Here is a 24784-nt window from a genome sequence, read left to right as displayed (position 1 = left end):
TTTCATTCCATTCTAAGTTCTAGAATATGGTTGCCTTTACAATACATAGATTCATTTCTTCCAGATAAAAGTCCTAACCGGTTTATCAATTTTGACTATAAACTTGCACTCTCAGTTTTAAGTAGTGCCAACCTTCCTCAATAACAGCCTCCCTCTGTGTTACAAGCCTCTTGCTCAAACTTGATTCTCTAGGCCTCTGTGCAATGTTTCCTGACGCCTCAGAGAATAAACCTCCAGCTAGCCCAAGGCCTGCTTCAACCTGGAAGGCTCATCCAAGTGTTCTGCGTCAAGAGGTCTTTTATCAGCCTGCCCTTTGGCTGAACTGTCCTTGAGTCTGAGGTCACTTTGAAGTCTTTGACCTTGACCATGGACTCTTTAAACACTAAGGAAGAAAGAGATATGCTAATTCCATATGCTGTCAGGGAGGAAAACTTTCTCTGCCCACTATCCCTTACTGACAGCACCGGGTTCAGGAGGGGGCCTGTTTCCTGGTCCCATGTGTGGAGTCTTCTGTTGTCCCTCTGGATTTCAGTGTGATGACTTCTCCCTTATAGGGTTCACGCTCCACGGGGGTAGGCGTGCAAGTCTGAAACAGAACATTTCATTTTTCTCTTGTGGCTTATTGACTTCTTGAATTCAAAGCTAAGTTCTGCTCCCTAAGTGAATTGTGAGACCAAAAATGAGCCTTGTGAATTTATCATGTGCCTCCCATGCCCTGCCCTTTCACAGAAATTCCCGGCGACCTCGGGTACCGGCATTGCCCCACTCTTTCACTGGGGTTGATCTGCATCAGACAAAGGCCCAGGGAACACTTCCTAACAATCATTCCTTCCAGTGCAACTTTCACTGGGGCCTCTGCCATATCCTCACACATTCTGTTCTATAACCACCTTACAGGCTTTTCCAACATTCTACCTTTTCTTGTAGTTTCAATTCTAGGTGTCTATATTCCCAGAGTGCTTTGTTGTACGTCTCCTAAGACTTTCAGCTTTTTGTTTCAGATTCTAGCAATCTGTGTGTGTGTTTCCTCATTTTCCTGATAGTCCCCGCTTGTAACAAGCCTTCTACAGAATCTCCCATCTGGAACTATACCTCTTTGGTGGCCAACTGTGTAGCAGAACCCTGGATTCAGCTAGAGTTAATTCAGTGCTTGAGCAGACTTTGGAAATCAGGACTTTCTAAACAAAGGGATTCATAAGAAGTAAGTAAATCCTACTGTTTGTCAATGTGGACACAAATTCACTGGCAAGTCAAGTAATTGTAAACCACAGTGGTTAAGGGCCTGGGCATGTTACTTAAAACTGTGCTTCAGCTATAAACTGGGGATCGTAATAGCTCCTAATTTATAGGGGGGTTGTGAGGATTAAATATATGTAAAGCATTTAGAATAATGCCTAGCATATAAAAGCTCTTAAAAAATAAATATGTGTGTGTGTACGTTTGTGTACATCTGTCTTATTTTGACCACCAAAACTAATATATTGTAGTGATCAACCGTGTGGGCTTTGGAGAAAGGTAGGTCTAAGTTTGAATTCTAGCTTTGCCATTTACTGGCTGTAGGAAACTGGCAAGTTAATAAGCTCCTCTGAGCCTACTCACTCACTTATGAAATGCAAGGAATAAAACCTACCTCACAGGCACATGAGATTTCCCAGATACAAAGCATTTCCTTCGTTCATTCAGTAGATATTTACTGAGCACACACAAGCCCCAGGTATTTTGCCAGGCACAGAGGATAAAGCAGAGAACAAGACAGAGACCGTGTCCCTACAGTGGAATTTGAAGCACACTGATCACTTAGTGACTAGGAAGACCCCTGCCCTCTGTGCACAAGTCCAAGCCTCTGTCCACTTTCTGTGTCTGGTTGGATGCTTTGCTGGACTTGCATCTTGGCTCGCTATCGACTCAGTCCTTTCCTTCGCCCTGGATCCTGCCATCACCTTGAACATCGACACGGGGTAATGAAGCACCAACTTCCCTTGGCTGCCACCCAGCCCCTGGACATTGTAGTTACCTGGAGCCAATCCACACCTGAAACTTTAAATTAATTTAATACCCCACTCTCTGACCACATCCCCCGTTTCAGGTCTTAGTCTCATTGTTTTTTCTTCTCCTGGTTTATTTTTCAAGCCCAACTATATGTATGTACTTAAACCTAATGTGACCATATAATTTATCATCCAAACTGGGACACTTCTGAGAGTGTAAAGGGTACTAAACGTAATTAACAGGTAAAATTCAGGACCATCCAAGCAAACCAGGATTTGTTTCCACTTTCCTTCAACCCTTCTCTTGCAGACAACGTAAAGAGTCTTGCTTTTCTCTTTTCCTGTTGGTATTTGCACTCGGCAAAACCCGTGGCATATTTCAGTTCAAGCATCAGCCTCTTCTGCAGCCCCTGGAGAAAGTGACACCAGTGGGCAGATATCTGTGCCATCTGCCTTTGTGCTGCATGTCCCTCATCAGCACCCCCATCTCCCTGTTCCAACAGTTCCTTCGAAACCTTTCTGTTTGTGGCTTTCATCTGTACTTGTTTGTCTCTCCTGGACTCCTTCCTGGGGACTGATGACTAATACCAGTGATTTAAGCGGGACCGTCAAGCCCGGGCCCCCCCCTCCTCATTCAGGGGGTGGGCTTGCTCCACAAGCCGGCAGGTCCCTCGGAGGATCCCTTCCCTGAACCCAGCTGCAGGCTCAGGGGTGACTCAAACCAGGTGAATCGGCATCCTTCCAAGCATCCTTCTGCCAGGGCCATGCCTTCAACCATCATGGCATGCCCACCCTCTTTTTTTTAACCTAAATATCTCCAATGGATCTTCGGTAACTCAGCCCAGGCAATCATTAGCCCAGGGAGCTTTAGACCTCTCTGCCACATCCAGTATCGTGCTTACCATTTTCTGTAATTATCTGTCTATCTCCTCCAGCAGACTCAGGGTTGGTCTATTGCTCTGTTTCTCCAAAACAAGTACTCAGTAAATACTTGATAAATTCCTATTAAGGGTGGAAGGATGCTGGTGGGAAGGAGATCTCTAGTTGAGCTCCTCTCCTCTTTGTGTCAGTTATCCTGGCCAGAGCTGACTCAGTTTCCCTCATCCTCTTTTGTTCTGCTTCAGCACTGATCTGCTCCCCAGGTTGCACCTGCCCTTTGCACTTGTCTAAGAATCCCTTTCCGGCTGCTCAGTCACTGTACTAGCAATGCCACGAGGCCCCTCTTAGCCTGGCTGGTCACTCTGGTCACACTGACCGTCACATGTCTCTGACCTGACTGGCCAGGTCTCACGTGCACACAGCCTTCCTCTTCATCTGCTGCTGAGGCTCGGGACGGGCAGGGACCGATTTCCTGCCAGGATGGCTGTGGGCTGTTAACCACTCCTGCCCACACCGCCACCTCAGACACAGACTGACCCTCTCTGGGGAGGCTTTTGCTGCCCCACACTTCACAGTCTTCCCCTTTATAGACAAGTTGACAGGAATCAAAGACAATTTAAGTTCTGGTCTCAAGCCTTGCAGTACTTTCAACCTTCTAATCTTTTCTTATCCTTAGATGTGGTTACATAAGCTCTTTAATGCTAGACCCAGGTCTTGTCCATCTTTGTACTGTCTATTGCCCCTGGCACTGTACTCTATATACATTTTAGAACCTCAGTAGATGTTCACGGTGACGAAATAGAAAGGTGACGGCACTCGTTCTGCAGAATGTTAAGCCTTCCCTGCATTATTCCAGAGTTTGGCTGCACATGTTTTCTAAGCAGACTTACCCTGCAGCTCTCAGGAAAAGTAGTCACGTGGCTTCTCTCTAGTGGCAAATGGCAAACTCCATCTCCAGTGTGACGTGCCCAGCCCTGACACGGGCATCAGCATCTGGTGCAACCAGTGTATAATGCTCAGAGCTTATCCTAGTGGTTGGGTCCAAAGTGGGCTTCTTTCCCAGGTATCCAGGATGAGTACAGTGATGACAGGGACACCATCCTGAGTTTCCCAACTACATGCATACCTATTTCTTTTTTTTTTTTTTTTTTTTACTTATTTATTTATTTTTGGCTACGTTGGGTCTTCATTGCTGTATGCGGGCTTTCTCTAGTTGCAGCGAGCGGGGGCTGCTCTTCGTTTTGGTGCGCGGGCTTCTCATTGCAGTGGCTTCTCTTGTTGAGGAACACGGGCTCTAGGCGCACGGGCTTTATAGTTGTGGCATGCAGGCTCAGTAGTTGTGGCTCGTGGGCTCTAGAGCACAGGCTCAGCAGTTGTGGTGCACGGGCTTAGTTGCTCCACGGCATGTGGGATCTTCCCAGACCAGGGCTCGAACCCGTGTCCCCTGCATTGGCAGGCGGATTCCTAACCACTGCGCCACCAGGGAAGTCCCTGCATACCCACTTCTTAGAGGACATTAATGCAGCATAAAGCTCACAGGAAGACCAGGATGAAGTATCAGAGGGTTCTGGGTTGAACAAAGTAAGCAGGTCTCTTATCTTCTCCGTGTTCTCCTACTTTTCTTCTGATCTCACTGGTCAGCTTTCTCAGGCTCCTTTGCTGGCTCCTCCCCTCCACCTCTCCTCAGCCTCTGAAGGTTGGCAGCCCCAGAGCTCTTTCTCAAGTCCCCTTTCTTCTCTGTCTACAGTCTCTCTGGTGGCCTCAGACTTGTGTTTTTAAATAAATGTAGATGCCAGGATTCCTAAATTTTATGTCCAGCCCCAATGCCTCCCAATGTCCGGACTCCTTTATCCAAGTGGCTAACAGACCTCTTCACAGGGAGGTGTAATTAGCATCTCAAACAGAACTAGAACTTAAGCACCCACAAACTATAGTTGAAAGAGAAGTAGGATTAAAGCTCTTTGAGCCCAGGGACTGCTGTCTTAGTTACACCTATATCCCCAGCACCTGGAATATGGAATTGTATCTGGTCCTTAACAAACATTTGTTAAATGAAAGATTTCTTGACTGTAGGACTTTTTAGAACTTTTTAGATGATATTGGGCAATAGAATCTCCTGAGGGTAGCATTATCTAAAATCACTTGAAAGCTTTCTTAAGGAGCACCTAAAAGAGACTAGGATCCTGAGCGCACACCTTTGGAAGACTGATCTGGGTGGGGACATCTTTTTCCCCCAGTACAGGCTGGCCAAAATTAGACGAGCACACCCCGCCAGCAGTTCTTCCCATCTTGGTGGGTTCACAATCAAATAGAAAGGTTTGAGGGTAAAACACTGTGAGAGGCTATCCTAAGTAAAACAGGAAACATGGATGGCACCTCACCCAGCAGGGTGCTGGTGGTTTACTTAGGTAGATGGGAGCTCAATTTGAGTTCATAGTACTTAATGATGATTGTCACGGTGATGAGTTTATAGACAAAAATGAGAATTATATCGCGATATGAAGTGCTATGAATAAATATTAATTGCAATCACTATACCCGCATGATTGCAGAAATGTTTTTGGTTAGCTGGTCAGGGAAAAGAGGAAGCTTAAAATTGATAGAAAATTTACCTGTATTGTCTGCAGAGAGTAAAATGCTAGGATGCTAGATTTCTCTGAGATTTTTAAGACCATAGACAAGAATCCTGAACCCCAAGAAGTTACTAATACGATGTTGATCATGGAGGCTAAGATACTAACATAGCGATAAAGACAACAGAACTTCCAAATACCAAACAGCAGACACTGACCTAACACCAAACGGTCCAAATGAGCAGCGACTCCCTGAGAATGAAATCCATTCCTGGCTGGTGAATTTAGAGGTAGGTATTCAGTACCTGGTGAACTTCAAGGTTCTTAGAGGTCCTCACAGGACTGAGCTCTCCAGGGGACTATGAATCACTAGATTCAACAGAGGTGATCTATAACATGGACATTTGCACTTTGATAATGTTTTACTATCCACCAAATGTTTCCATTTAATCCTCAAAATACCCTGTGAGCTATTTCTCAAGAACAATGTCAGCACATAATTGGTCATCAATAAGTATTTACTGGATGAACATTGAATGGTTAGATAAAACATGAAAAGAGAGTACTTAACAAAGTCCCTGTATACAGTGATGTACTGGTAAATGTTGACAACCCACCTTCCCCTTTTCTCATCACTCCTAAAGCCCTGATTTATAGCACTTGCCTATTTCTGTTGTGTAAATGCTCTCACCATGGCTGATTTCAAGCTACTGACACCACTGAAGGAGGAGTTGGGAAGGGATACATAGAAGTGTCTCTCATAAGCCAAAATGAGCTGGCTCCAACATATGTATCGCTTTTTGCAATTACTAGCAATCAATCCGAGGAAATCAGAATTACATGGCAGCTGATGATATGAAATTATTTTCTCTGAGCTACCACATTGAGAAAGACATTGACAAACTGTTATTTCGGAAATGGAGAACACCCGTTTCAAGGACTAGATCAGCCATCCATTTAATTTTATCTTATCTAAAAGGCAAATTATGCTTATGGTTGCAAAGGCACAAGCCAGTTTAAAAGCTTTGGCAGCAGTATTCTGAAACCATGCATTACTCCATGAAGTTATCCCTGCTTCTCTAGAAAATGCAATGTGACCCTAATTTTCCAAAATAGATTGGGTTGCTTATTACTGAAAAAAGAGAAAAAGGGATGACTTGAAGAATGTCTGTGCTTCCAAATTTTGGTAAAAATTATAATACCCTAAACAAACAAAAATTCTAGGAATAATAAACCATTTGAGTTTAAAAAGTTTTTGTTTTTGTTTTTTTTGGTAAAGAATGAGTAGTATGTAAGTTGATTTTCTTCTTTCAAAATGTACTTGAACACCCAAGTTGCTGTTACCGTGGCCCTCCATGTGCACAGCTGGTTGAGTACATGGATAGAGAGGGCCAACAGTATAAGGGACTTGAGCAGCTGTGGGTTTTGGTATCTGCAGATACTGAGCACCAAACCCTATGGATACCGAGGGGCCATGTCCTTTTTTTCCTTCCTCTTTTATTTTTCTTTCCTGAATCCCCCAACCCTCTTCCTTAAGTGACTTTTTATATTGAATTGAAATACGTATTTTATTATGTAACATTTATCAAATAAATTTTGAGGTTTCATCTTCTGATTTAAATTTTTTCCCTTAAGGATCCCCTGTTTAAATATTAAAATAAAGTAAACAATTCCCTGAAGCTGTCAAATTGCATTACAATGTCATTTCTGTCCTTTGAAATTCCTCACAATATCCGTTAACAGTGATAGCTGCACAGCATGATGCCAAGTTTCACTAAGTAATAAAATCGTGGATAAGAATCAAGTTCACAGACAACCCCAGTGTTTGGGACGAGGCAAGAGGCAATCTTCTGTGTAAATTTATTTCAAGTCCTTTCTATGACCTCTGAAACTATAGTCTTTGCTCCTTCCATTTGCAATTTGTTTATTTATCAAACGCCTACTACATAGGAAGTACTGGGAATAAGAAAGTAAGTTCCTCAAAGAACTAAAATTCTAGCCAGGAGACCAGCTGAGTTCTGGGACTGACAAACACTGGCGTGTCTCTACAATCTGTGCTTTGGAGTCCAGAGTGGCAAGTGATTAATTTTCTTGGGAAGGATAACAGAAGAGCAGGAGAAATGGTATGGGCCTTTCCTGCTTGCCTTCAAACTCTTCTCCTCACTTACAAAGAAATCTGAATATTTCAAATGAAAACCAAAGTAAGAGCTCTAATTACCTCATGTGAATTTAAAATCTAGGATTCCTAACAACTCTTTTTAACTTTAGCGTAATATTTTCCTTCTATGAAATTATCTTCGCCTAATGGAGAGAAAAAAGGTCTGAAACATCTCCACACAGTCCCCCAACCTCATTTGATTCATTTTATTTGATACTTTTTCCACATCAACACTTTTTAAAATAATGCATTCCCCATGATTTGAGTTTCACAATCATTTTCTTCTCTTTTCTTGCTCTACAGAGGTCTCATGTACAGCGGGAATCAGAAAGGTCTTATCACACACCCTGGCTCTTACGTTTACTTACCGCTCAGCCCAGGTAAAGTTACTTAATCTTGCTGAGAGTCAGTTTCCTATTCTGTAAAATGGGGATGACAATATCTCCCACATGGCTTGTTGTGCAGGTTAGGTAAAATAATGAATATAAATTACACCAAATACAGTGCCTGGCAGATAGTAAGTGCTCAGAACAATATATTATAATGCAACTATTATTTATTGTTATTGTAAAAACAATAATGCACTAGAATACCTAAAAAGTTGGTATCAGAAGAAAATATTGAGAAACTAAAATAACTCACAAAATTGATAGTGAACTCCTAAAAAATGATGTTGGCATTAATTTTGCCAATAAAATACCCAACAACAATTTGAAAAGGAGAACTGATGAAGCCAGTCATTCGGTGATCTCGGCATATTTTCCCTACAAGAGGAAGACTTAGGCAAAGTCAGTCCTTTAAATACAGTCTGTCAGGGGTTCCCAGTTAGTCTAGTGTCCCTGCTGGTGGGCAACTGGTACTGACAGCCTGGAGCAGGCTGGTCCTGGATTCACTTCAAGTGTCACATGATTCATCACCCAGTTCTGTCGGTACTATCTCTCCTAAGTCAACGCTTATCTGTTCCTCCCTTGGATTACTACTACAAGTGTCATGAATAAACTAGCTGCCATCAAGGCCTCTCATTTAGATTTTTTCCCCAAACCTAGTTCAGAATAACTTATCTCCCATTAACTCATTTAACTCAATCTTTATGGTTTACGTTATATGGTTTATTGCTTAAGCATACAGCTTTTGTAGTCAGATAACCGGAGTTGATGTTTTGGTCCTGCCATATACTAGCTATGTGACATGACCAAGTTGTTTAATTTCCTTAAGCTTCAGTTTCCTAATACTTAAAGTGGGGAAAATAATACTCCCTCGCTCACAGGGTTGTTACAGTGACAGAGCCCCTAGCATTGTGCCTTGCCTTCAGTAAAAGCTCAGTAAATGTTAGTATTGCTGTTATTTACCATGTGATGTTTAGAAATACATGGAAACCTTATAGCCTCTACCTACCTGTCACCTGTCAGTGTCAATATTTACAAATTAACTCCCAGCAAAATAAATTGCAACCTTAAATATTTTGACTGAAATACAGTATATAAAGAATTGTGGCATCCTGAGAATTTAAAGCATTCTAGAGCACTTGTTTACTTAATCAAAGCTTTAGGAAGTGGTTAAAAAGGATGAATCTTATCTAACAAACTCTGAGAATCCACAAGCAAAAAATTTTCACAAGACATTAGAGGAGAAATCAGAGACTACAAGACCCAAACGAAATGAATCGGAAAACAGCCAGAGAACTTTGGAAAAAGAGAAGTATATTTTAAAATGGAAAGAAGACACAGAAGCCTTAGAACTAACCCAAGGGTTACAAATTCTAATGGCTACACAGCCGGTTTGGGAACATTAATGAGTGAAGCCTGTAGGTGAAGATCAGAAAGGCTGCCTCTGTAGGGCTTGGCCATCCAGCTCCGGCCTGTTCTTACCATGTGGGATTGAGGGCACACGGTGCCCCGCCTCTCTCCAAACCCAGCAATTTAGATGGTTTTAGTCTGAAAATTCTGATATATTACTGTATGTAGTGAAGTGAATTTTTAAAACTGTTTAAAACACTGCATGAGCTAAACAAACACTGGAAAATGCAAGACATATTAAAAGAACAAACACCTCTTTTTTAACAACTGGATTATAACAAAGACTTGGAGGCCTTTATTATAAATTCGGTCATCAAAGGCGGAAAGCAAAGAGACTGAACTGATGTTTATTGACCTCCTACTGGTGCCTTACGTTTTAAAATCTCATTTGACTCTTGCAATCTGTTGGGGAGAACACACTGTTGTCATTTTCCAGATGAGGAAACAGACCAAGGATGATAGAGAAACTTGCTCTTGGCCACACAGCTAGGAAAAGGGAAGCCAAGGTAGAATTCATATTTACCTTGACCTCAAACTCCGCCATTGCTCTGGTGGTCATTAGAATACACCTTGCAGACCTTCAACGACAGGGAGCTTGATGTTTCAAGGGACAGTAGTTGAGTTCGAACTCCATCCTTTTGTCCGTTTGAGGACATGCCTCCCACTGCTGTTCTCAGCCAATGACAGCACGCCACGTGGCTGGATGCAGGAGATGGCTCAAGGGCTGCTTGTAGGCCTTGCTCAACCTTTCTTGGTCTGTATAGTAGTCTAGGATGTTTCCACCACTTGTTTTTCTCCCTCTCTCCTTCACTGGGGCCAGGCTTGAACTGCAGGCTGAGGACTCTGCCAGCCTTTCCCGGGCTCCCACCCATTTTCTCTCCCAGGTGTTTAAAAAAGTCACACCTTTATCCATCTGGATGGCTGCTTCTCACAGGACTCTGACTAACAGCAATTGTCAAAAGGCCCACAGGGGCCCTACACTTGCCTGGGAAAACCTGACTTGGTCCATTAGGAAACCTGATAGACACCAATCTTCAAAAGAAACTGCATCCATCCAATAATGACTTTTTTCTTTGACAGCTGTATTTGTTCATAACCTCTTCTAACACCCTGTGAATATGTTAACCAATTGTATGTGACAACGCCATCACCAGCATCCAGGAGCAAGTGACAATCCAGCCCGTGTTAACAGCCCACTTAGCCCCAACTCACCTGGTCCTGCTGCTTGATCCGTCTGTAAATATATTCAGCAAATGGTTTACGAGGAATAAACTTCCCGTCTCCTGCTGTGACATTGAAAACTCCAGCTTCATACACCACTTTGCCTCTTGAAATAGTCACCAGGGGCACCCCATGGCACACCATGCCCTCAAAGATGTTGAAGTTAACAGCCTGATGATGAGTTTTTGCCGAAATGGTCCTGACGTAAAAACAAAGATGTTCCCGATCATTACCAGCTCATTTGACAAATATGAAATATTAAAAGAATGACTTAGAAGAAAATTTAGCAACTCTATTAAGCCATAGCTTTATCACTGGAACAAGTGACTTTAAGGATAGAACATAGCATTAACATTTTATTGCAAAGTAATTACATTTTCTGAGAGAAAAACCCAGTAGATCACTCTTTACGGTGGTTAATAAGGATGGAGCGAGTGGAAGAAGGGCATTGTCTCTCGTTTATAATTTTAAGTTATTTTTATGTATATGTTTAAAGAACAAAATATTAATTATAAAATATTTCAAACATAGATTAGTATGATGAACACACTGACTCAATACCCACTCCACACAATTTTAACTTTTGCAGACACAGTGGAGGTTTCCTCAATACCTCCCTGTCCCTCAAATTCCATCCCTGTCCCTCCCTTCCCAGAGGCAATCGTTAATTGGTAGTTATCGTATATGGTCTTTATTGTGTTGAGGTAGGTTCCCTCTATGCCCACTCTCTGGAGAGTTTTTTTTTTATCATAAATAGGTATTGAATTTTGTCGAAAGCTTTTCCTGCATCTATTGAGATGATCATATGGTATTTATTCTTCAATTTGTTAATGTGGTGTATCACATTGACTGATTTGCGTATATTGAAGAATCCTTGCATCCTTGGGATAAATCCCACTTGATCATGGTGTATGATCCTTTTAATGTGTTGTTGGATTCTGTTTGCTAGTATTTTGTTGAGGATTTTTGCTTCTATATTCATCAGTGATACTGGTCAGTAATTTTCTTTTTTTGTAGTATCTTTGTCTGGTTTTGGTATCAGGGTGATGGTGGTCTTGTAGAATGAGTTTGGGAGTGTTCCTTCCTCTGCAATTTTTTGGAAGAGTTTGAGAAGGATGGGTGTTAGCTCTTCTCTAAATGTTTGATAGAATTCACCTGTGAAGTCATCTGGTCCTGGACTTTTGTTTGTTGGAAGATTTTTAATCACATTTTCAATTTTGTTACTTGTGATTGGTCTGTTCATACTTTCTATTTCTTCCTGGTTCAGTCTTGGAAGGTTATACCTTTCTAAGAATTTGTCCATTTCTTCCAGGTTGTCCATTTTATTGGCATAGAGTTGCTTGTAGTAGTCTCTTATGATGCTTATCCCACTACCGGGCATATACCCAGAGAAAACCATAATTCCAAAAGACACATGCGCCCCAATGTTCAATGCAGCACTATTTACAATAGTCAGGTTATGGAAGCAACCTAAATGCCCATTGACAGACGATAAAGAAGATGTGGTACATATATACAATGGAATATTACTCAGCCATAAAAAGGAACGAAATTGGGTCATTTGTAGAGACGTGGATGGACCTAGAGACTGTCATACAGAGTGAAGTAAGTCAGAAAGAGAAAAACAAATATCATATATTAACGCATATATGTGGAATCTAGAAAAATGGTACAGATGAACCAGTTTGCACGGCAGAAATAGAGACACAGATGCAGAGAACAAACGTATGGACACCAAGGGGAGAAAGCGGGGGTGGGAGGGGTGGTGGTGGTGGGATGAATTGGGAGATTGGGATTGACATATATACACTAATATGTATAAAATAGATAACTAATAAGAAACTGCTGTATAAAAAAGTAAATAAAACTTTAAAAAATTCAACATAGAAAAAATTATACCTTCAAAAGGAAAATTATATCTTGAATTTCTTTCCCTTGTCTGTGGCAAAACTGGAAATTTGAGGACAATAAAAATAACAAAATATGTTGAATATAACCTCAGCATATTTTGTCATGTATTTGCATAGTCATCAGTATTCTCAGTAGTTTATTAATACTTTTCAATCTTACACAGTATGAAATGACTTCTAAGCTGGATATTTGGAAATACTGGGTGTTCGCCTTTCCCTAAATCACATTAAATGGAAAAGGAAAAAGAAAATCTGGCAGCAGTGGATCAGACAAGCATACTCTGAAGTTTCTACAAGCGCTTGCTCTCAGGAATGGATTAAAGAAAAGTGCTTTGCTAAAAATCCCAAGGCTAGGTCAAAGGAATAGCAGCTAAAAGCTCCCCTGAAACCCTAATCTGGAGGGGCGGAGCTGGGAGACTCACTGTGGCGCCTCCAGTGGAAATGAACGACACAACGCTGACCTGGTCCTGGGTTCCAGAATCCTGTACCCAATTATCTGTTTGGTTTCCACTCCTTAACACATCCAAACAGAATTCTTGATTTTCCATGATGACTCCAGCCCACACACTCGAGTTTGCTCCTCCCTTGAGTTTCTCATCTCAGTAAATGACACCCCCAGCCACCTTTCCTCACTCCTCAAACCATCATCAAGCCTGTTGGTTCTACCTCCAAAAAATAAATAAATCCCAAACCTGCCCATTTCTCTCCCCCTCCATCGCTCCCACCGAGTCCACGCCACCATCATCTCTCATCTGGACAACCCCCAACACCTCTTACTGGCCTCCATGTTTCCATTCTTACCCTCCTACACTCCTTACCACCCCCCCACAAAGCTGCTCAAATGATATTTTAAAAATGAACATCAGATCAGGTCACTTTTCTGCTTGAAACCCTCCAGTCTGTTCCCCAAGAGACAAATAACTGTAAAAAAGCCCAGGTAATAGTAATCATGAAAAAGAATCTGCTCCCAATGAGAAATACCAGCATGGAAAAGAAAAAGAAGATTTTCCTGTATGTCAGGTAGATACTTTATGACATTCTAGTTCATCTTTATGACACCTCTTCAAGGTAGAGAGTATTTTCTACACTTGACAAGTAAATAAATTGAGATTTAGAGAGGTTAAATAACTTGTCAAAGGACCTACGACTACTTTGATGAAACGGGAATCTTTTCATATTTTTTAAGTTAACATACAATAAAATTTACATTTTTAGTGTTAGTTCTATGACTGTTGACCCCTGGATAGATTTGTTATCCTCACAACATTCAGGACACAAACAGTTCCATCGCCCCCCAAAACTCATACCATCCCTGTGTAGTCATAACCTCCCCCCACGCATAACTCCTGGAAATCCTTGATCTGTTCTCTATCTCCAGAGTAGTCTCTTTTCAAGAATGTCATGTAAATAGAATCATAGAGTATGTAACCTTTTGAAGCTGACTTCTTTCATTTGGCATAACTATTTTGAGATTTATCCAAGTTGTTGTGTGTATCAATAGGTCATTCCTTTTTAATTGCTGAGTAGTATTCCAATGTATGAATACACCACAGAGTGTTTATCCATTCACCTACTGAAGGACATTTGGGTTGTTTCCAGTTTTTGATGATTATGAATACAGATATTATAAAGATTCATGTATATGTTTGGTGTGAACGCTTTTCTTAGTGTAAATTCCCATGAGTGGCATCACTGGGTCCCATGGCCAGTGTATGCTGCACAAAAAGAGCTTTCAGTATCCTTAGGAACCAACTTACTGGTACAGAGAAACATTTAAAAGGTTAACAAATAGGAGGCAGGTACAAATACAACAACAATCATTTCAAACACTAAGGAGGAGGGAAGAGTACTGATCAAATAGTAAGTAATGTCATTAAAGTAGGAAAATGAATAAAATAGTTAAAGGGTTACTAGGTATAGAATGAGTTATGATAAGTTATGAGTTGGTGATGAAAGATACAAACTTAAAGAAAATAAATCTAGGAAACAACATAGAGGAGATTTAGACCTTCAGGCTAGAGTGTCGTTTTATGACCATCACAATCTCTCTTCGATACTTCCATAGTCTGGGCTACTGCTTTCCTGCATATCACAGTTACACTGATGGCAGAAGCTCTTGGGCTTATACTGTACAGTGTTATATAAGCATGTCTGGACAGATGTATTAGTAAGGCTGCTATACAGAGAAAGTAAAATGCATAATAATTCATGCTGAAATGGTTATTTACATACAAGAATGGGAGGCAAAAAAGGGAAAACCCTAAGACATAAAACTTTATTTTTCCAAGCAGGAAGTTAAGAGTTACAGATGCTGTTAGGAAAATAATCTAACAGAAGAAATAAGTTCTATACACAAAAATTGCCATTACGATACCTAAACTTTTGAAAAACTGAAGCATAACAATTTCCCAGTGATTACTCAATGGAACATTGGGCTTCTGTGAAAGACTAGAAATAAGAATACACTGGGGAAGCAAAGAAAATGATAATTATATAATTTAAATGGAAAAAAAGTTACAGAAAGCATGGGAAAATACATATGCATGTGGACAAATGCAAAAGGAAATATACAAATTAAAGTGCTTGGGTGGCCTAGGAAAAAACAAATAAATATGAAAGCAAAAGATCTGTGACAACAAAATATCAAATCAGATTTCTCTGCCGCAGCCAAAACAAAGGCCATTTTTTTGACTTTCTCAGCATTGGGGTTAGCAAGAGAAAGAAGGCAATTAGGCAACATCTAAGTGATTCTCTATAATAAGGTATTATGTCAATGAGGTCAAATTAACACAAAATGTAAATTCTCGGCATTATCACCAGCAGCAAAAAGAATGTGCTTCCACTTTCACATTGGAAGGTGTCTGACAGGGTGTCATTCCTCACCCAACTTTTTCCTTCCAGCCAGAGCTGCGAGTCTCCAGTTCTTTAGGAACTTCCACACTTCTGAGTCTTCCTTTTCCCTGGGTGCCCTTCTCACTGCTCAGATATGCCCCCTCCCTGCCCCAAGACTCTGCTCAAAAATCCTGGTCCCATGTCAATCATATCTCAATAAAGCTGGAAAAGAAAAGAAGAGAAGAAAACAGAAGAGAAAAGAAAGGAAATGAAACAGAAACGAAAGGGAAGGGAAGGGAAGGGAAGGGAAGGGAAGGGAAGGGAAGGGAAGGGAAGGAAAGGGAAGGGAAGGGCCAGCTTCTGGTTCCTAGAAGCTGACCCTGACAACCCACGGCAAAACCTTGCATTTTCCTCTGTGTTGTAGCATTATCTGAACCAATTGTAATGATCTCTTGATAATTACAGTGTTTTGGAAATAACAGAACACTGACTTACATGGAATGTAAACATCCAGTCCTAAAGTTCTGCTGTGTACTTAGCATTTCTGGTGAACTGTACAAGCTCATTAGTAAGAAATAAATAAATAAATAAAGGAACATTGTTATAATTATCATTCTTAGTTGTATCTTATCCAGTTAGATGAAACATTTGTTTATTGATACCTAAAAATACTTAGCAATACCAATATTATCAACACGATTAAGTCCGCAGCTAAGTACTATTACACCATGTCCTGGATGGTAATGCTCAAATACAGCTGTGTAAGAGTTTGCCCAAGGTTCATACAGCTTGATATTGAAGGAACCTCTGACAGGTTGGAATCACTGCCACTTTTTGAGCATACTGGTGTATCTGTAACCCCGTCATAAGAAGATGAAAAAAAGTGTGGTACATTTTCAATATTTGTTTTCAACAAAAAATAGAATGCAATATCATCATAAGGTTTATAAAATTATTACAAAATGTATTTAACATCTATTCATTACTAGTGCTGTATGGGAGATGTGGTCCATTAGTGGAATGAACACAAGTTCAAAGTCACACAACTGCCTTTCTAAGGACACTTGCTGTTCCTTTGAACATGCTTCCTCCAAGGCAGAGGCCTTCTGTTCTAAGGCAGAAGCCAGAACATGCCTTCCCAGGCCCCTCTGCAGCTGGGGCCCGGTCATGTCGCCTGGTCTCCTCCAAAATGGTGCCCCAGCACCGTACTTTGCAGGGCAAGCTGGTGACTCAGGAAGCAGGTGCTGCAGGATCCATGTTGGTGAAGGTAGAGATGGGTCAATCCTGTTTTTCAGGCCAGCTGTGACAGGGGTTCAGCACTAGGGTCCAAGCCCCGCCTCAGTGAAGCGATCCATGGCAACTGAGCCCAGGGGCAGCGCTGGGGCTCTCTACTGCCCTATGGTAGGCCTGGGGCATTGGCCCTGGCTACACAGCCTCTCAGCCTGGTCTTCTGGCCCTCTTGGAGATCCTCTGAGTCACCCAGTTCTTTTAGTACATTCCTCTTTTGTTTAACCACCTAGCGCAGATTTCTCTTGGTTGCAGCTAAGAACCCTGCCTGATCCATCTTTTTCTTTCAACCATCTTAGAAGAAAGCAGAACACACGTCTGGGCTCTAACTAGAAGGGATTCAGTCAATGGGCTAACAGGTCACCGTCCTAAGGTTCAGCAACACTGTGAGATAAATTGGAGCAGGTGACATGGAGCTTTGTAGTGCATTTCAGCCACACACGTGATCCTATTCTGAGGGATGCAGTGTAGCAAGCTCTGTAGTTCCATCCCTTAGCATACACTCTCCCTTCTTCTGGTTTCAGCATTCCCCCAGTTTTTCTTTAAGAAACATCTCTCCCCCATTGGAGATATCTGGCAAGATGGTTAGGCATGGTGCCCTATTCTTCCCTAGCCAAGAGAGGGGGAACTGCATTGTTTCCCGGGAATTTGAATCTTTGGTAGAATGACAAAAAGAAATGTTTTTTTAAGGGATTGGAGGGTGCATCCCTGAACACAGAGCAATTCTGCTGCAGGCTGTCCAGGGCTGCCTTGGACTCTGTCCTTTCAAAGCCTGGAGCACTGACTATTCCTTTGATCTGTGGGCACCCCATGGCCTTCCCACAGAGTGTGGTTTTGCTCATCTGCGTGGAAGTTAGTTGCTATGGTTTGCAACCAAAGATGCTGACTGATGAAGACCTTGTCCTCTGGAGAGTAATTCCTGTAATGAAGAGCCCATGGATGTCTCCAAGGCACAGGTCAAAAGGTCTGCGACTCAAAAAGAAACCAGAAACTATTTTCCACCAAATCTGTCCACAGAACAGATGCGAATGTGGGGCGGTGCTCTGATTCCACTCATCAGTCAAACCAAAGAGCTGTGAGATTCATCATCAAATAGTTTTCAAATTTAACAATATGACAGTCAGCTCAGGAGAGTAGAGAAATACCTTCTCTCTAATTACTGACTGGATGGCTAGGCTGTTGGCCTGTCCTGGTGGTGACAGGAAGGATAGGAATGATTAAAGCCTTCCCGTCTGGTAAGTGAAGCTGGGGTTCCTGGGCCATTAACTCTTCATTAGCAGATTCTCCGTGGTCACCCTGCCCCAAGGGAAAAGCTGCTCTTTGTCAAACTCGCTTTGAGCCTGTATCAAACGGGCACATTTCTCTGCAGAGGGGTGTCAAGGTTGTCTTACTGAGTCCCAATTATACACATCTCCAAGGCTCAAGCCGACAGGAAAGCGGAAGCCTTGAAGATAACATTAAGCTATTTTTCACTGTGTCAATAACTTTGATACCACTCACATCACAGCTGCAGAAAAACATTCTGTCCCTTTGCAAATAGCTTCCTATCAAAGAGCTGCGTGCTCTTACAGATGAGAAAATCACTGAAGCAAAATAGCCTGTGGGAGACTGCCCGTGTGCATTCAAAGAGAACACTGGGGAAAGGAAGATAATTTCTTAAAACAATGTGGGTCTTCCTGACCCCAGAGAAATGACTTGTTTAGGTATTTTGTTATACTGCCTCCAACTCAGCCACTTTGTCCATGGCATGGATGGATCCTTACCAGGTTGCCATGAGAACCAAAAAAAAGGTTGAAAGAATCATATCAGGTCTATTAGTGGCTTCTTTAAAAATATACCTCATCTCTCTACACTGTGTTATATGACATCTTGTATATTCAACATGAAGGAATAGTAACCATTTAAAGCTTCCCAACAGCACCATGCAATAGACAAGGATGATGAGACACAAAAAGGTGAATAACTCACCCCATGTTACACAGCTAGTAAGTTCATGCAGCTCAGATGAGATAAAAGGCTGGGCTCTTAACCACTAGACAGTGTTGCCCCTTGAAAGCTCTATGAGAAGCTACTTGGAAAGCATGCAGTCAGTGAAAACATTCTTCATCCACCAGAAAACAAATGGGAAGCAGCTCGTTCCTTACTTCCTGGTGTTTCTTAGTCTGTCTTCTGTTTAGCGGCAAGGGATTTAGGATGCTATTAAAAATTCCTTAAACTGAAATTGGTCATTCTCCATGTGATCATGATGGAAAATATTTTTTTGACGTGTGCTCCCACTGTCTATTTCAGACTACTTCTTCTGTCAATTTCTTGGATGTGACAAGTTATATAAATGGGGAGCAAAGCAACCACATCTCTGGAAATGCTAAGTGGTGCTACTTCAAGTACATTCTCATTATTAAGCAAAGTTGCTGCTCACTGCACCCAGCAATCTTCCATCCTCGATGCAGACTTCTGCACCGCCTCCCACAGAAGAGAAAATGGGAACTGCTTCAGCCACATTATTAAATCTAAATTGGACAATAACTTGGAACTCTACTGGTGCTACATGGACAACAAAACACTTAATACAGGTTCATAATAATGCTGCCCAAGCACTGACTTAAAGAAATAAACCCATCGGGCAAGCCGGCTATTTCGTCCTTGGAGTTATGTCATCCAGGTCATGGATGGTGGTGCAGACCATGGTTAGATAAACTGGATTTAGATTCTAGAAAGTTGACCTTGGAAATAGGTCTCACATCTTTCACCCCCTGTGCCTTGCACAGCACTGAGCAAATAGAAGGCATTTTAGATACATATTTGTTTATCTAAAAATAAGTTATTAGCAAATTTTGACATTACTACTTAACATAAATATTTCATGTTCTATATACTAGTTTTCAGAAAGTGGGGAATTAAAAATAATTTAGTGTCTTGAAGGAAGAGGAGCTGAATGGGAATCAGCAAAAGCTAGCATGATACTAGGATGTATGTCCTATGAATATTAAACAGATAAGTTCTTATAGGTGAGGTATGATTATTAGCTTTCGGAAGGTGAGGTTGTTGGCCTAACATATTGGTAAGAGTTAGAAATCACTTTCTGGGATGGGGTGTGGACTTGGTCTTGTAATTACATTGTCACCCTTCCTGGGAGGCTGCCTTGCCCTTGGCAAGATGACATTGTTTGACAGACTATCTAGGGGCACAACTTGGGCAGAAAAAGATGTGCGTTTTCTACACAGGAATACAATGGGTAAAATTCACACACTATCCTTCTTGCAAACCAGAGTCGGCCAGGTATTTATGATTATGTTCAGCTCTAATACCATATTTCAGGAAGAAAGAAGACTTACTGGACTATAAAGGGAAGTCAGTAGGGTTCTCAATAAAGGGATGGAAAAGAGAACGCTGGATCACGTAAATGTCTGGGGCACTTCTAAACTTTACTCTTTTTTTTTGAAACGAAAAAGATGACCTATTTTCCTTCCATCCCTGCTGAGGAAAATAAAAAGAGGTAGTGAGCAGAAATGCTGGCAGATGAAATGTAGTTTGACACTGGAAAATAACTTCGTGACAATCGGGAGTGAGGTGTGTTAGTGAAGAACAAGAGCAAAGTCTGCGGCCAGGAAAGAGATCCGTGGACACAGGCGGCCAATGAACTGTGTGAAATCCACCAGGATGGGCTACAGCACCTCCTCAAAAGTCAGAGAGAATTTCCGGCTTCGCAATCCTAAGAACAGAGCCCTGGCCTCCAGCATTCCCGAGAAAGTGATGAGGCAAACAGAACGTCACATGATTCTATTTCCAAGTCACTTCAATTAGGGGCCCAGCAAGTTCCAGGTGTGGTCAATGTCCATTAAGCTATATTCTGGGTTCTTCCATGTGCACGCCTCACCTAATCTCTCAAGCACTCATTATCTCCATTTAACAGACGAGGAAATGGAGACTGAGAGGGGTTGAGTAAATTGTCCGAGTTACACAGGAAGTACGCGGTCGGGAGGAAATAAACACGGGCAGGCTGAACCCCCATTCCACCCTCCTTCACCACACTCCACCATCCGTGAGCACCCCCTGCTCCAAGGATGAAAGCACTACATTCTTCACTCATTAAAAAGGTTACCAGAGACCACATGTTAACCGCTGGGCGGTAGGTATGCCTTCCTTCCCTGCCTTTTGGGGCAGCTGTAACTTTGCAGTGTTTAAGAGATTAGTCAACAAGTCAACCAGGCCTGCTCTGGATCCCAGCTCTGCCCTCTGCAGCTGTGTGATTTGAAGCAAATGAATAACCTCTCTGTACCCCTCAGTGTCTTCACCTCAAAACAGATAACCACGTGGATAATGACACCCAGGCCTCAGAGGGTGGAAGTGAAGCAGCGGCCAATGTGCAGCTCCAATTATCTGTGGGCTCATCTGGCGTGAGGAGCCACTGGGGCTGAGCCTGGGCCCAGTGTGTGTTTGGGCCCATGACCAAAGTTTGACATCCACGCCACACCAGCAAGGGCAGAGGCAACAAGAACAGGCACTGGTGTCACTCCGTCCACCCTGTCGGGCCCAGCTTGCGCTTGTGGTTCCACCTTGTCTCTGCACTTCCCACTGGACCTCCATCTTCCCCTCCCGATGGCCTGACCGCTGGACTTCAAGCTCCAGCATCAGATGCAAAGACAGCAGCCTTGCAGACACTGATCAACCAGCTCCTACAGTTGTGAAAGGTCAAATCATATATACATACATGTATGTGTATACCTATGTATATATACATGTGCACATATATCTACACATACACATATATGTATATATGCATGTGTGTATACATCTGTATCTGTATCGATATCTGTATCTCCAGGTGGTTCCACTTCTCTGTTTGAACCCTGACTGATATATCCTGGATGGGGTGCTTCTGGGATTGTTCCTTGCAGGCATCTATCTCTCTTTCCTTGTCTCTTGCTTTGACATTTTCACTTGCTTTTCTTACATTTGCTAATAGCACCTCAGTGGCTAAGAGCCATGGCCCAGCCATCTATGATGAACATGACAATAATAAATAATAATATTCAGTTGCAGCCTCTATTTCCTGCTTGCTTATTTGTCAAACCCTATGCTAACATCTTTTCACACATTATTTTATTTAATCCTTACAATCCAATGGAAGCAGGGTTTTTTAAATACCTATTTTATAAATGAAGAAATTGAGGCTCAGGGAAGCTGAGTAACTCACCTAAGATCATAAATAAGGTTCTGTGTGCCTCAAAAACAAAGCACTTAACCATCATGTATTGCCTCCCACTGTAAGTGATCCATCCAGAACATGAGTCTGGAGCAAAATGCACATTTATATGAAATTTTACCCCATCTTCTTCCAGAAACACTAAAGCACCTTAAAAGGAAAACAATGTGAGGTAGGATAATTAGGGATAAAAACAGAGCAGAGAAACTCTAGAAAAGAAGCTGGTACCAGGCACCTGTGGGTAGTTGAATTTAAGTCTATATAGGAGATTAAACTCACTAGCATAAATTTCTATGCAAAACCTTTCCCACAAAATAGGCAACCAAAGAATGAATCAATTTTAAGGCATACTGTCATGTTTTATTTTAGACCTTGGGTACAATTTATTCTCATAATTGCCAGAAACCACAAGTGAGGCATGGACAGACTAGGAGGCTTGTCATATATTTAGGAATTAGAAATGCTCTTATATAAAAATAGAACAACAACTTGGGTCTTCTATCATACTGCTGAAAGCCATGCTTGGGTCACTAAACTCTTCTTGTCTCTGGTTTATCACTTAAATAAATGAGGTAGAATTACTAATTAGGCTTACAATGTTACCATAAAGAAAGTTAGGTTCTAAGAAATGAGCTTCCTAAGTCCAGAATGATAAGAACACTATTTCACAGCTCTGACCTACCAGCCATACACAACTCTATTTGCTTCCAGCTTGAGGCAAAAAAGAAAATGAAATGAAGTCAACTTGGTGGAACATTGTAGAAAATCTCTATCCATCTATGTGTTTATCTCATATTCCATTCATTTAACATGTATTTATTGATCACTACTCCATGCCACACACTGTTCTAGGCACTGGGGATGCAGCAGTGAATAAAACAGACAAAAATCCCGACGGGAACTGACCTCACACTCTAGTCAAGTCTATTTCTGAATTTGCAAGGACCTCTTTGTTATAAATATGACTCTAACATATGAACAAGGTCAATTTTTCAATAATAATAACATGCATATAGGTCCTTACAGTTTATGCAAAACACTTTCATGTAACTATAGCATTTATTTCTCAAAAGAACCTGGGGAGTTTGCAAGAAATAAGACAGACCCCTTTAAATGAAGAGACAAATAATAACACTTTACCAAATGAAAAATGAACAAAGGACATGAACCGATATTTCTTCATAAGGAAAAAGACCCAATGACTAATAAACATGGAAAAATATTCAACTTCCTTAGTGCTCAAATATATGCAATTTGTAGCTGAAAGGTAAAAATTTTTACCTGCAAAAGTAACAAAAATCAAAGGGAAAAAAAAAAGATTGTACCCAGAGTTGGTGAGGAACCATGAGGAGGTAACCACATACGCAGAGAACCCTTAAATGCATATACCCTTTGATATAGTAATTCTGCTCTTAGTAACTCATCCAATAGAAATAATCAAAAATTTGGATTTAAAATAGCAAAAGGAAAAAAAAAATTTTAAAACTGTAAAAAGTAATCCAAGTTATAACTAAAATAAAGAAATTAGATAGAGACCCTTCTCTGGAGACCACTGCCCCACAGGGTCAGACATCCAACACTGATTAATGGCCCTTTGCAATGTGACATCTAAGGGGCATTTTACCTAAATTGCAGGTACAACTGCACCCCACTGACACGCCAATCGCAAACTAAATGTGCAGAAGTGGATATGCATAAACAGGAGTGAAACTATGATTGACAAAACAAACTGGAATTCTGGAACTATTGTTGATTCGTCTAAGCTTTTTTTTTTTTTTTTTCTATAGGTTCTCACTTTATAAAAGTCATTTAGGGCTTCCCTGGTGGCGCAGTGGTTGAGAGTCTGCCTGCCAATGCAGGGGACACGGGTTCGAGCCCTGGTCTGGGAAGATCCCACATGCCGCGGAGCGACTAGGCCCGTGAGCCACAATTGCTGAGCCTGAGTGTCTGGAGGCTGTGCTCCGCAACAAGAGAGGCCGCGACAGTGAGAGGCCTGCGCACCGCGATGAAGAGTGGTCCCCGCTTGCCACAACTAGAGAAAGCCCTCGCACAGAAACGAAGACCCAACACAGCCAAAAATAATAAATAAATAAATAAATTAATTATTAAAAAAAAAAAAAAGTCATTTACTTTGACACCTCCCTGCTAGGTAGTAAATCTCTCGTGTCTTACCACTTTGTATGTGATAATGATAATGATATTAATGTTGCTTAAAGTTTTACCATATGCCATGCACCACGTTGAAGGTATTATCTCCTTCCAACAAGGCCCAGAGCTTGGCACTATGATTAGCATATCTACATTACTGTGGGTCTGAGGGGAAACTGAGAATTGAAAAGGTAACTTGTCCAAGGTCATGCAGCTAGTATTTGAGATTTGAATCTAGTGACCCACTTCTGCTCTGAATCCCATGCCCCTTAACTACTGTGCCACACACCCTGACCTTTTACCTTATATTATAGTTATTTGAAGAGTTTTTTAAAAAATTTTATTTAATGTGTCCAATCAGGTCCTAAGTTATATAAGGGGAACACATTTCTCACTCAACTCTGAGTATGATATTTTGCACCCAGTTGGCACTCAATAAATGCTTGGGTCATAAATGAACAAAGCTGCAGTTGTTTTGAAGTCATTTCTGACTCCTTTACCTCATTCAATTTTCAATCTTTCTCCTGGTTGTTAGGAGAACTTTTCCTCCCTGGGGGAAAAATGTCTTAAACCAATTTTTTCCCCCCATTTTCCTTGCCATCATCTTGTTTGAGGCCTTATCCCCTCAAGCCAGACTCCACCAATAGCCTCCTGACCATGCTTCCAGACTCCAACCCATCCTGCCCACTCATAACCCTAAAATACTATTTAATCAAGGTTTCCCAACTGATGAGCCCGGATGCAAGATTGAAACTCTGAGATCCCAGGGTGACCAGGTGTGGGCAG

General features: G+C 41.6%; 1 pseudogene across 1 annotated transcript in view; it reads right to left on the bottom strand.

Moving 5' to 3' along the window:
• Positions 1 to 261: 261 nt before the first annotated feature.
• LOC309664490 (dihydropyrimidinase-like) overlaps positions 262 to 24784 on the bottom strand; it is a 78401-nt pseudogene continuing 53878 nt past the window's right edge. Inside the window, exons 7-8 of the transcript in view lie at positions 10607 to 10814; positions 262 to 586 (exon numbers count right to left, since the gene is read on the bottom strand). The product of the transcript in view is annotated as a dihydropyrimidinase-like (transcript). The remainder of the gene's footprint in view (positions 587 to 10606; positions 10815 to 24784) is intronic.

The sequence above is a fragment of the Balaenoptera physalus genome, assembly GCF_965194825.1.
Source record: "Balaenoptera physalus genome assembly, chromosome: 7".
Classification (NCBI taxonomy): domain Eukaryota; kingdom Metazoa; phylum Chordata; class Mammalia; order Artiodactyla; family Balaenopteridae; genus Balaenoptera; species Balaenoptera physalus.
The sequence above is the reverse complement of the archived record's forward strand: the minus strand, read 5'-3'. Positions and strand labels throughout refer to the sequence as shown.